Below are 14,391 nucleotides of genomic sequence, written 5' to 3' on the forward strand. Positions count from 1 at the left end.
ACTTAGTCTTTAGGAACATTAATCTAAATTGGGATTAATTGAGGGAGAAATACAAAGTCTAAGGGAAACTTAGTGTAGTGTATACTGTTGTATCCACTGGAACTTAACAAGTCGTATGGATGATTTAATTGGGTAAAATTATATTTTTCCATAGTGTTAAATATGGTGAATTAATTAGAAATCAACTCTACTTAGGTTGGGTTTAATTGATACTCAAATTTCTATTAACTGTATCAATTCGTGGATTATATTGGAGGATTTGCTAGTTTTATATGCCGGAGCTTGGCAAGGTTGTTATGTATGATTTAAATATACATATAAATCATATTTCTATAGTATTTGAAGTATTGTGAATTAACTGATTTTCCTTATGCTTAATTTGGATTTATTTGATACTTAAATGGTACTAAATTGTATCAATTCAGGGATTATGTTAGAGAATGTAAATGTATGCAAATTATGTAGCAATTTACATTATTGGAGTTGGACATGGGCTCTGCATTGAATGTCTAATATTTATGTACATGAATTAACTTATCTTGTCCATATTATGGATAATGGTTGATGATTATTTAATATTGATTTGTCAACTATGTTAACTGGAGGATTGTATGTACCGGTATGGGACGGTGACATACTAAGTAAGGATTAGTTCAAGCACTAAATCCTACCTAATTTGGAATGGATTAACCATAAAAAGGTTAAGTCCTACTTATATGGATGTATATGAACCGGTATGGGATGGTGTCATATTAGGGGTGGCTTAGTTCAAAACACTAAGACCTACCTATATTGGGAATGGATTAGTTCAAAACACTAAGTCCTACCCAAATTGGATTAAGGTATGGATTAACTATAAAGGTTAAGTCCATTACCTACTTAGGTCATGTCAATCAAATAAATTGAATAACCTAATATGGTTCTAGGATGGAGTGTTTGCATATATCAGACCACTACATAGATAACTGATATTTTGTGATAGGAGTACGGACTTTAAATATTTATGTTATGTGCCAGGTTTGAGCTTGAGTCTCAGGATCATGGTTAGGGTGCGTATATCGCCTGGGATGGATAACTGGACATAAGTGTTCGTCCCTGGTAGGTCTAGGTACTCATGCCCACCCTCGGGTGCATATTTGCATGTTGCCTTCTATTCAGGCTGTGACAGACCTACTGGACTAGCGAGCGTCCTATAGTGTGTACTATATATACATATATAGACTACTCTAGATATTGTTGAGTCTTCTTAGAATGTATCTACGTATCGGATTACTGTTTGGATCGTAGTAGATCAAGACTTGCATGTGGGCCTGACCCACTCCTTTATTTTTCAGGTGTTCGGCAGTTCCAGAGTTAAAGGTTGATTGTGCAAAGTAAATACGGACTTCCATTCCACCAACTACGTAGGAATACTTCCTTATTAGCGTTAAACTCTTTTTCAGTTGTTCAGTTTCAGTTTGAGATTTTACTAAGGGGTCCACTGGAGGATTTGGTTTATTGGATTCTTTAACTTATATTTGAGGTTTTCTATTATTAGTTTCTTCCGGATATTATTATTTTATTTCTTATTCACCTTGTATTCTGTGTTCATTTTAAAATACTTTAATTGTTCGATATCCCCCGGGTTTAGGCTCGGACCTGATCAACCCGCGTCTTGGATCCGAGGGGTATCAGACAGATAGATATATCAATATAAGAGTATGACATCCAAAAAGAAAGCATATATAAAGCAGGATAGAGTTCTTGGTACATCATAGTATCGAAAACCGGCAGACCAACTACAAAAATAATATACAATGATAAAAATGTAGCAGTCAAAAATCACAGGTATAGTATGAGAAGAAAAAGGACTGGAGAGATCAGGTAGATGAGGCAGGACGGGTAGGGCGTGCTCCGCGGATGTCCCTAGATAAGTCACGAAATACAATCATGACATCCGTGCGTAGTGTAGCAATATCAGCTCTAACGGCAACAGCATCAGCTTGGATGGAGGCAGTATCTACTCGGATAGCAACCACTGCATCCTCTAGGGCCTGAAGACACTCTCCAAAGCTGGGGGTTTAAATAGAAGCCTCAGGTGCGTCTTAATCAGGAGAATGATGATCCTAAGCCTGCTCCTCATCGTGAATGGGCGACCCAATTGGAGAGTGATGCTCTAAGTCCTTTGCTGGCTGCTCTAAATCAATATCCATGTGCACGGCAGCCGGATCGACTGCTACGTCATTCGCTGCCGGGTCTGCTGCTGCCTCCTCAACCTCTATCTCCTCTACTGCCTGTGCAACATCCTCCTATAATCTCTTGATAATAGCATTGTAGCTCTTATCCCGGTCCTTCTTCATGAAGGAACAGGATCCTCTCTCAGTGCGCTCCCATGGCTGGAAGGGATAGCGCTGGTCTCGCATAATCTGGGTGATGAGGTGGCCAAATGGGAGAAACTTAGCCCGTTTGGGCTTCTCCTTGCTAATGTGCTTATCATACATCTTCCTCATCATGCTCCAGATGAGCGCTGGGATAAATAGCCAATGCCCTGTATAGAATGCATATAGAGCTGTCAGAAAGTTACCGCGCCTCTGTATCTTATGGCCAGCCATGAAGATGTTGCGGAACAAGATAGAGTCAAAGAACCACAGGTCGTCTGGAAGATAGGTACGGGTGGCGAAAGTCTCGCCAGCGGCATAATGACCTGTGAGAGTAATGGCCATGTCTGCATATGATGGCCTGTAGAGAGTGGGATATATGTCCTGAAGATTTGGAGGGCAGGCATGTGGACAGTGGCAAGATCTGGATAAGGTATCCACTGTAATAGTGATCGAATAGCCATCTTTGGTGGTCCGCAGCTCCGCCTGGTTACGCGGGACAGGCCGGAGGTTTTGGAAGAACATCCGTACAAGCCTTGGGTACACAGGGTAAGTGACAGGGGCGAGAATAGCTGAAATGCCCCTCCGAAAGATATCATCATAAGCGGATTGGGTAAGTACCAACCGGGAAAAGTAATCGATGTCGAAGAACGACTCGTGCGCCACTAAAAGCCGTGTATATCTAGGCAATGGCCAGTCGAGCTCATGAACTGGCTGAGTTGGTGGAGGTGATGGTGATAGTGAGTGCTCAGCCTCAATTAGATGAGAAGGTGATGCCTCAGCAGAGGAATGTAATCTGTTGTCTGAAAGTGGAGACTGAGTGGCCTATACTGGGTCCTCCTGAACATGTGAGGGCTCTACTGGCTCCTCTGCCTCTTCTATGGGCCACATTGCCGCTTGGCAACCGTTTTGTACCGAGTCATGGTCTGTAAAAGAAAAGAAAAACTTATAAGGGAAGTCAGTGCCGATATAAGGAATTTAAGCACAATATAGAAACATGTATGCCAAGTAAGATAGACAAAACAGATAAGGAATATGAATTTATGCAAGTGACAGGATGTGAGGCATGCTAAGCAGTATAAGTATGAAATGCATCCAATATGGAAAATCACAGGCATTGGGCATATATGAGATAGCATGGAACACAAGATGAGATGCAAGGAATGTGTGTAAGAAATCTGTGAAATTCTATCGATCGCAAAAATTGTGAGATCGATCTAAGTTCGATCGATCTTAAAAATGAGTGAGATTGATCTCACTCAGATCGATCTGAGAAAGATATTCAATCGATCGAACTGTAAGGTGAAACTCAAAAAGTCATAGATCTGTGACGTGGATGGTACGGGGCCTTCACGAACATGGTCGTGGGCCCATCTACACAACAAAGCATCAACTACAGTCACTGGATTCGGCCCATAACTCCGAAAATCAAACCAAAAATCAAAAACATATAAAACCATATATATACATATATATATATATACATATATATATATACACATATATACAAAGCTTTAAATATTTAGATATGGCAATAATCATCATCAAAATATCATAGATTTAACATGAAGAACATGGATACATCAATTGAAGCTTGACATCACATATTAGATCTCGGATCTTATCGGAATCGAGAGAGAAGATGAGATGAAGATGAGATCTAAGATTCGAGAGGAGAGAGAGATTCGGGATGAGATGAAGCTTGCCGGAGTCTCGCTGGAGATATAGAAGATGGGATGTAGTTGCAGCGGCGGAAGGATAAGGGCTAGGGATTTAGATCGATCTTTGGAATCGATCTAATAACCCTAGGTTTCTATTTTTAAAAACTTTCCCGAACCTGTTTGATCGATCGAATTGAGACCTCAAATCGATCGAACTAGCATTGATCTCTCCTTAAAATTATTTTTGGAATTTTTGAGATTTTTTTTTTTTTTTTTTTAGCATTTGGAAAAACTAAAAATTAAAAATTAAAAATTGAAAATTAAAAATCTTTTTGGATTTTTGAAAAATAAAATAAAATAAAATAAAATCTTTTCGAGATTTTTAAAGTTTAGAAAAGTTATAAATTAAATTAAAGTCAAAGCAAAGTTAAGGATAGTGAGATGAAGAACAGAGATCGATCTGAACAAAATGTTCGATCGATTTGACAGAAAGCAAAAAAAGATGCAGGTTTTTGGGTTCAAAAATTTTTCTAAGTGTTGGACACTGCAGATTGATCCAATGGTGAAGTTGGATCGATCGAAGAACTAAAGATCGATCTAGGAAAGTCTTCGATTGATGGAATAGAGAGCTAAAATATGCAGGTTTTTTTAGATGGATGGGACAAAGAGGTGATTTGGATGTAGGTTTGATGCAGGTGAACAGTTCTATTGATCGAACCTTGTTGGAGATCGATCGAACTTATGAAAAATGCTCACTTTTGACATGAAAGTGCATGCAATCCTAGTTACAGTTCTTAGCAATACATATGAACCTAAAGCCGATATATAGACTTCGCAAGAAATGAAATTTAAGATAGAAATGAGGGAGGAATAGAGTTGTGACACCCTACAAAATGCTTTTGCTAGTCTTTAACGTCTCTAGCAAGAGGTTAGGCTCTTTTAGCCCAGATCAAACATCTTGTAATGTATCCCCTCCTTAATGGGGTGATAAGTGCTTTGAACTCCACCCAACAAATGGTTCCCTAAGGAACTTGTTGGATTAAGCTCAAAAGAAGTCTTTGGTCCTTGGTCAAAACAATCTTTGGGCTTCCATGCCCTTTCACAATAAGATTTTAAAACAATTTTTTTTAGAATGTAGGGTTGAAGATGAACCTTTTGAAACTTCGGTCTCACACAAAAACTCAATTCCTTCACATTTAAAATCATGACATTTTTCTACAGCATTCACTTCTTCATACTTGTCAAATGAGTTGGGGGTTGGATTAAAGATATTTAACTTCACCTTTATGTGGCCAAATGAGATTTTCATTATCCCCATCCTACAATTAATGTTGGTATTCGCGGTTGCTAAGAAAGGACGACCAAGGATAAAGGGGATTTGGCTCTTAGGATTTGGGACTGGTTCTGTGTCAATAACAAAAAAATCAATGGGGAAGAAGAATTTATCAATCTTAATCAAAATATCCTCAATGATACCCCTAGACTTTTTGATGAATCGGTCGGCAAGTTGCAAAACCACCGACATCGGTTTCAATTGTCCTAAGCTAAATTTGACATATACCGAGTAAGGAAGAAGGTTAACACTTGCTCCTAAGTCAAGGAGAGCCCGATTAATGTGATGATCACCAATGATGCATGAAGTGGTAGGTGAACCAGGGTCCTTAAACTTTGGGAGAGTGTTATGCTACAAAACTGAGCTCAGACCACTTTCCTAGGTGCTTGGCTCTTATTCTTCCTCTTTTGGGTGCAAAGATCATTTAAAAACTTGGCATTAGTCGGAATTTGCTTGATTGCATCCAAAAGTGGAAGATTGACTTTCACTTGCCTAAACACTTCCATAATTTCATTAATCTTGGCCTTTTGCTTGTCATTTGAAATAGATCATTTCATGGCATCCGGAAATGGAGCTTTTGGTTCAAAAACCTTTTCAGAAATTTTCTTTAGAGTCTCTTCAACGCAAGAAGTTGTCAACTCATTTTGTTTAAAATCATTTTTCAATAAATCATTTTTCAAATCACTTTTCAAAGCTTTCTCATTCAAATGGTCATGCATATGCAATGAAGGAGGAATAGGATATGAAATGGGACGGGTGTTAACTTGTGGTCGCACCGGTTCACTCTCTTCATTGGACACACCCACTTGGTTGTCCACTATCTTTCCACTTCTCAAGGTGGTCACCGCATTGACATACTCTATTGTATGCCCTTCCGATGAGGAATGAGTCTCCACAACGCATTGTTGCTTTGGTAAGGGCATTCATAGGCATTTTTCCCTTTTCTCTTGCATTTAATGTGCTAGCCATTTGCCCTACTTGGATTTCTAGCTTTGCAATGGATTGAGAGTGAGAATGAAGCAGTTGTGTGTTAGCCTCTAAAGTGCCCAAAGCAGTCAAAACTTTTTCTTCAAAGGCGGGACTTCTAGAATTTCCTTGGGAATAAGAGGGATTGGGAAAATGAGAGTTAGAAAATTGGTTCCTTGTGATTGGTACGGTCTATATCCTTAAAATCCTTGGCCTTGTAGTGGAGGTGGAATGTACTTCCCTTTAAAACCACATTGGGAAGGGTTTGAGCCTTCCCCTTGGCTTTTCCAAGAGAAGTTCAGGTGATTTCTCCAACTAGGATAATAATGGTTGCCATAAGGATTGTTCCCTTGATTGACAAAAGTTGCATTGACTTGTTCATGATGCTCACTTTGCACATGTCCATGGGGACAATTGGAAGTAGAATGTAAAACACTTGAATAAGTCATACATGATTCATTAGATGCACGATGAGAATGGTTGGGGAATGAAGATACTTGATTCGTCGCGTTTTGGTTGATCAAGAATTGATCAAACCTTTGAGATAAAGATTTCATCTCAGTAGTAATTTCATTGGAGTGGTCGACTTGATGTAAGCCAACACTCTTCCTACCACTTGAATTTCTACCATTCTTTGAAGATGAAGTTCGATGCAAAGAGTTCTCACTCATGCTCTCATAAAGATGCCACACGTCATCCTCATGCCTATCAATGTAAGAGCAACCTATGGAAGCATCAACCATGCTCTTATAGTTGTCTGATAAACTTTCAAAGAAATATTGCACTAATTGCCATTAAGGCATGTCATGATGTGGACACTTCTTAAGCAATTCATTGAAGCGCTCCCATGCCTCATGAAATGTTTCCCCATCCCCATGCGTAAACTCTCTAATGGAAGTTCTCATAGCATTGGTCTTAGAAACCAGGTAGTACTTCTTCAAGAACTCTTGTTGTATTTCTGCCCAATAAGTTATTGGAAAAGGCCTAAGATTGTCGAACCAATATTTTGCCTTGTCTTTGAGGGTAAATGGAAAAATTTTAAGCCTTAAGACCTCTTCGGACATGTCCGTATGTTTTACAGTGGAACATACTTCAAGAAACCCATCCAAATGCTTGTAGGGTTCTTCACTTGGAAGTCCATGATAGTTAGAAAGCATTTGAATGGTTTGTGGCTTGATTTCATAGTGGTAGGCTCTAAATGGTGGCAATTGAAAGCATATGGGTGTATTATATTCATTAGGCACATAGTGATCTCTTAAAGTAAGAGGAAGATTAACAATTGGAGGTGCAGCATGGGCACCTTGATTTCCTTAGATGATGGGAGGTTGTGGAGCACACATTGGCCTTGGCATTCCCAATGGAACTTGGCCTTGTTGTTGTTGTTGGTGAATGAATGGCCTAGGCATACCTAGTGGTACTTGCATGTTTTTATGATGCACATTAGGGTGGAGGATACCTTGTTGGTCTATGTGACCAAGGTCCTCCACATGGTCTTCATTATGCACTTCCATTGATGAAATAGATTGACTTGAACCACCTCTTCCCCTAGGATTACGAACTATGGATTCAAGATGAAAATTAAGAGGGACAAAAGTAGGTTTCAATGATCTACGACCATGCATGCACAACAAAACTCAACAAGCAACAAACAACCAACAATCATCAATAATATGCAAAGAACAACAAAATTGCCTCCACGCGGGCTCACGATTTATCTAAGAATTGAAAAACAAGCCTCCACGCGGGCTGATTGTAATACCCCTAGTTTCCAAAAGGATATAATGGGAATTTAATTTTGATAATTTTGAGTTTTATTGCATTTTTAATATGTGAGCTATGTGTTTTAGTTTGTTTAATTGATTACATGTGTATTTATTTTTAAATAAATGATTTACTTAAATTTGTTTTAATTAACTACTTGAATAATTTGATTGAGTTAATTGTTTTATTTAAATTAATTGGCTTCTTTTTGGTTTAGTTGCATCTTCGTTTTATTTGACTTAAGTTATTTGATGTAGTTATTTAATTATGGAAATTAAGTGAATGAATTGTTTTAAAATAATACGTTAGTTAAACAGTAGGGTTAAGAAGGTTGTATAGTGAGCCGCCGTAGATTAGAACTGAGATAGTTCATGGGCCGATTAGGATGGGGATTAGGGCTTAGTCTCTGATTATTCGTGGACTAGGGTATTCATATACACCTATAAATATAAAGCAAGATATGGTTTAGGGTTTGAAGAACAAAATAAATTACGTTCTGTAAACCACAAACAGAGCCCTAAATTGGTAGTGAAAACCAGAGAGATACAGGGAGAACCGGAGTGGGAGGTTGAGTGGTTCACAAAACAGAATCATGGAGGGAAGTTTGGTGTGTGTTACTAGACTACAATAGGAGCAGCAAGGGTGGTTTAACACTCAGAGACGTGGGATTAGCTTTGCAAGTTTGAGTTTCAAAGGCAAGTTTCTGATCTTCTCTTTCCCAAGAATTTATGTTCTGTGCATGCTTAGATAGCCTCCAGGGATTAAATTAAGTCTTAATTACATCTCTTATGCATGTTTAATTTGTATTTAAATTCATGAAATAAATCTGTTCTTAGTTTGCTTTACAATGTTAACTTGAAACCTTGCTGCTGTTGTGTAACAACTTGTGTTTAAATTCAAGTTTTGGTTGTATGTTCTTGTTCTGTGACCAATCTAGGTGGACTTTAAAACATGTATTAAAAACTACTACAGAGGACTGGTGATCATCAAGATCGGAGAGGAGGAAGGTGAAACGAACAGAAGCTGCTAAGATGAGGGAAAGAGGGCTCCCAAACCTCTTAGAAACGGCTCCCAAAGGGGGGAGCCGGCTCTTGGTGTTCTTGGAGCCGGCTCTAAGAGCCTAGAGCCGGCTCTAGATGAAAAGTAGAGCAGGCTCCCAATTTTGAGAGCCTGCTCCTTCTTAAAACGCACAGGAACGAGTTTTAGGGACTATTTTGGGTTGTACAGACTTTTCTTAAATGGTTTAATTGATTTTCTTGGATGTAATTAATTACCAGGAACTTATAAAACTATTGGAAAACATTGGTACAGTATGGTATTAGGAGATGGAGTAGCATTCAGTTTAAGAAACCTTGCAGTATTGCAATTTTTTTTTGCTAGGTTTATATATTGGAACTTATCAAGGCTTTTAAATATGATTTAATTATAGATATAATCATGTTTTCCATAGTGCTATAAGAATGGTGAATTAATTAAATCAACTATACTTAGTATAGATTTAATTGGTACTCCAATTGTATTAAACAATAGGGAAACATCAATTCATAATTGGACTAAGGATGGAGTAAGTTGAATTTGGGGGAAAACCTGTTGGTGGTGCACTGTTGTGGTTAAGAAACCTATTTACTGTACTTGGAGATTGTTTTATTTATGACTTAATACTGTAAATCATATTTAGGTGGAGTTATAAGTGTAGAGATTTACCTGAAATTATCTATGCTTGGTTTGGATTAAAAATAGATATATGTTTGTTATTTAACTGCATCAATTTATAGGCAAGTTGGAGAATGTAAATGCTTAGATTATTTTAGCAATTTATATTATTGGAAGGTTATTTTTAGGCCCTATAGTGAAAGCCTAATATTCATATATATGTGTTAAATTATATTGATGCATATTTTGGAGAATGGTTGTTGAATGCATAATGTTATTTTATAAACTGTGCTCTTGGGAGGATTGTATGCACCGATATGGGACGGTGGCATACTAGGAACGGATTAGTTAAAATACTAACTCCTACTTATTTTGGAATAAGTTGGATTAACTATAAAAGTTAAGTTCTACTTATATGGATGTATATGCACCGGTATGGGATGGTGGCATATTAGGGATGGCTTAATTCAAATACTAAGACCTACCTACTCTGAAATAAGATGGATTAACTACAAAAGTTAAGTCCTACTTATAACTATTTGTCAGGTCAATAAACTTTTTGAGTGACACACGTTGAACGGACTTTATATATTTATGTTATGGTGCCATGGTATGAGTTTGAGTCTCAGGACCATGGTTAGGGTGCGTATATCGCCTAGGATGGATAACTGGATAGTGGTTTTGTTCCCTGATAGGTCTAGATACACATGACCACATTACGTGCAATTTGCATGGTATCTCTACTCAGGCTGAGACATACCTATTGGACTAGTGAGCGTCCTATAGTGTGTAATATATACATATATGGACTACTCTAGATATTGTTGAGTCTATCTAAGATGTATCTGCGTATTAGATTCCTGTTTGGATCGTAGTAGATCAGGACTTGCATGTGGGCCTGACCCACTCTATTATTTTTCAGGTGTTTGACAGTACCTGGCATAGAGCTTGATCGTGTTGATGTAGATACAGACACTCACTCTTCCGGTTACATAGGATTTTCTTTCTATTTTAATTTTGGATTTTAATTCTGTAAATTTATTCAAGGATTTGGGATTAGGGGTCCACTAGGTGGATTCCCGAGTTGTACAGTTTTAAATTATATTTTATTATCTTAAGTTGAGGATTTTTATTTTAGAATTTTTTCAGCGTTTTGTTATTTTAATTTTAATTCAATTTTTGTTTCTGCTTGTTTACATATTGATTGTTTGGTATCCCTCAGATCTGTGCTCGGACTTGATCACCCGTGGCTCTAGAAACGAGGGGTATCACACTGATGATTTAACTAAGGGTTGAGTTAAGAAAGAGCTCATAAAGGCTCCTTTAGCACTTCAATTTATTTTCCAGTTTTAGCTTTGCAAATTTTTGGATTTTTAGCTTTTTCCTTTGCTTTGCTTAGCTCATTTGCTCACCTTCTTAGCCCAATGTACCAAGTCAAACAAGAACCAAATAATAAGTAACTAAAAAGAAAATGAAAATAGAGTAAAGACACGATCAAAAGAGTATTAATTCATAATTGATTCCACAAATCCGATGTTGCCTTCAATCAATCATCGGCAACGGTGCCAAAAACTATTGGTGCATCGCACTAGTACATAGCTTAAGAGTGTAAATTAAGGTGAGGGCCAAGTTTTACATTTATAATCGCCACTATTACCTTCACTAAAAATATAGTTAGGGTAAGTAGGGATCATCCTAAGGGATTGGTGGGTCGTATTAGGTTGTGGAATCACAATTAGGGTTAGTAGATCGAATGATCAAAGAAGAATTGGTTGGTTGGATTAAACTAGAGAGCAAATTAAACTAAGTAAATAATTGAATGCAATAGAAAGTAAGTAAGAGAGAGAGAAATCTTGGGGTTTAGAGATCACCACTAAGCATAGCTTTTCTACACCCTTAATAAATGATTAATGAGGGAAACATGTGTTGCAATATTGGTGTGTGTGTGTTTGGTTGTTTCAATTAGCAAGGATGACAAATTAGCATATATTGTCTAAGCAACATAGTGAAAAGCATAATATATCAAAGTAAGCCATTAATCCTTTCATTAAGCTCACAATCCGAACACATCACAAGGTTAGAGACATATGCTACTTGCATTCATAAGCATGGAACATCAAATAACAAGCATGGATTGTCCTCCCATCTATGTAACTAAGGCAATTACACTATAACAACACTACAATTAAGCTACTAACATGAAATTAAACTAATTAAACTAAGGGAAAGGCACAATCCATCAAGAAATAAGTATGAACCATCAAGTAAATAACAAGAGCATTCCATTAAGCACTATGTTTTGACAATCTATAGATTCATAGCATCAACACACATAAACATGCATCAATAACACAAAATCTAGAAACAAGCACATGAGCATCCATTCTAGCATACATAGACATATGGATAGAATGAGATGATCAATTGGAAGCATTAAACCACACAAATCATTGAATAAACAAGATCTATGTATATATAAATGTCAAAACATGTATTACAACACAAATCCCTCAAAAATACATAAATCAAGATGTAGAAAGCATGCTTAGGGCTAACTCTAGCCCCAATAGGATGTCTAGCCACTCATGGATGTGCTCCTCCAACCCTCAAGGGCAAGCTCCATGGAAGAAATCTGCTCTTTGGTTGATGAAGAACCTCCAATGGTGTCTCTAGCCTCCTCTCCTCCTTTGCTTCCTCAATAAGAATTCTCTAAGATGATCTCTAAAGATATGTAACAAGATATATGTAAAAAGTAGCTCCAATCCTTATATAGGTAGGTCAAGTGACACCCAAAAATGATCTGGCACGTACACCAATATTCTCTCAATGATTAAATAAGAGATAACTTTTTATGAGCAGGAATTTGGACTTTTTATCACTGAAGGAAGTTCGATCGATCGAACATAGCTAAGATCTATCGAATTTGGCTGGATCGATCCACGTTGGCAGCACCTTTGTGGATAAAGACAAATCTGAGATATTTTGGGAGATATTTTTGGGAAAAGGACAAAAGTGGTTGGCAGGATAGTACAACTGGATAAGATCAAGAATGTGGATAAGGACAAGAATGTTCGATCGATCAGAGAATAAGTTAGATCGATCAAACTTTAGGATCTCTGAATAGGGACAAACATTGGCTTGGATCTATCTTGAAGTGCTGAGATCGATCTATGTTGGATTGATCGAACTTTTCCTGAGATTGATCGGAGTTGCTGAAATTCCACCCTTTCTTCATTTCGCTTCCTTTTGTTTCCACTTTGCTCATTTCTTTGATGCATCCCAGAATTGCTTCATTTCTGCTCTTATTTAGCTGAGTTAGCTTATTTTGGGGATAAGTGCCTAAAAATGGAAATAACACGAAATTAATACAAAGCGGGAAAATAAGATAGATAAAGGTCCTAGAATACCTAAGCTTAAGGGGTTTAAATGTGCACTTTTCAGTGCTCATCAGTCTGCATGGACATGTGCAAATTAAACACCATGAATAAGTAAATGTCACTTTTGTTAACCAAGGGAATAATCCCTATGGCACTCATTATAATGCCGGGTGGAGGAACCATCCAAACTTCTCTTGGAAAAGCTAAGGGGAAGGCTCAAACCCTCCCCAAAGTGGTTTTCAAGGCAAGTATGTTCCGCCCCCGATGCAAGGCCAAGGTTCCCAAGATTACCATTCATCTTATCAAACATCACATTGAAACCAATTTTCTAACTCTCATTTTCCAAACCAATCTTCATATTCTCAAGGGAATTCAAGGAGTCCCGCATTTAAGGAAAAAGTTTTTACTGCTTTGGGTATTTTAGAGGCAAATACCCAATTGCTTCATTCTTATTCTCAATTGATTGCAAAGCTAGAAACCCAAGTTGGGCAAATAGCTAGCACCTTGAATGCTAGAAAGAAAGGGAAAATGCCTTTAAATCCACCGCCAAAGCAACAATTTATTGTGGAGACCAATTCCTCTTTAAAAGGTCCTACCCTTGAACATGTGAATGCGGTGACCACTTTATGAAGTGGAAGAGTGGTTGACAATTAAGTAGGTGTTTCCAATGAAGAGAGTGAACCAATGCAACCAAAAATTAACACTCGTCTCATCTTACATTTTATTCCTCCTTCATTGCATGTGAATGAATCCATTGTGGAAAATGCTTCCAAAAATGATTTTGGAAAGTTTTTGAGCCAAAGGCTCCATTTCCAGATGCCTTGAAAGGATCCAATTCTCTTGAAAAGCAAAAAAGCAAAGCAAATAAAATAATTGATGTGTTTAGGCAAGTGAAAATCAATCTTCCTCTCTTGGATGCAATTAAACAAATTTCAGTTTATGCCAAATTTTTGAAGGATCTTTGCACCCTTAAGAGGAAGAACAAAAGACAAGCACCAAAGAAAGTTATTTTGACTGAGCAAGTGAACTCCATTTTACAACACAACACTCTCCCAAAATTCAAAGACCCCGGTTCACCTACTATTTCTTGCACCATTGGTGATCATGTTATTAATTGGGCTCTTCTTGATTTAGGAGCATGTGTGAACCTTCTTCCATATTCGATTTATGTTCAATTGGGCTTAGGTGATTTAAAACTGACGTTGATAGTCTTGCAACTTGACGACTGATCCATCAAAAAGCCCTGGTGTATCATTGAGGATGTTTTAATTAAAATTGACAAG

At 37.6% G+C, this 14,391-nt stretch overlaps 1 pseudogene; it reads left to right on the forward strand.

The window, feature by feature from the left end:
- Positions 1–7,118: 7,118 nt before the first annotated feature.
- Positions 7,119–7,216, forward strand: LOC132305752 (small nucleolar RNA R71; annotated as a pseudogene).
- Positions 7,217–14,391: the final 7,175 nt, after the last annotated feature.

Source organism: Cornus florida, unplaced genomic scaffold (genome assembly GCF_030987335.1).
Source record: "Cornus florida cultivar Cherokee Brave unplaced genomic scaffold, ASM3098733v1 CherokeeBrave_3.0.0_Hap2_Chr04, whole genome shotgun sequence".
Lineage (NCBI taxonomy): Eukaryota > Viridiplantae > Streptophyta > Magnoliopsida > Cornales > Cornaceae > Cornus > Cornus florida.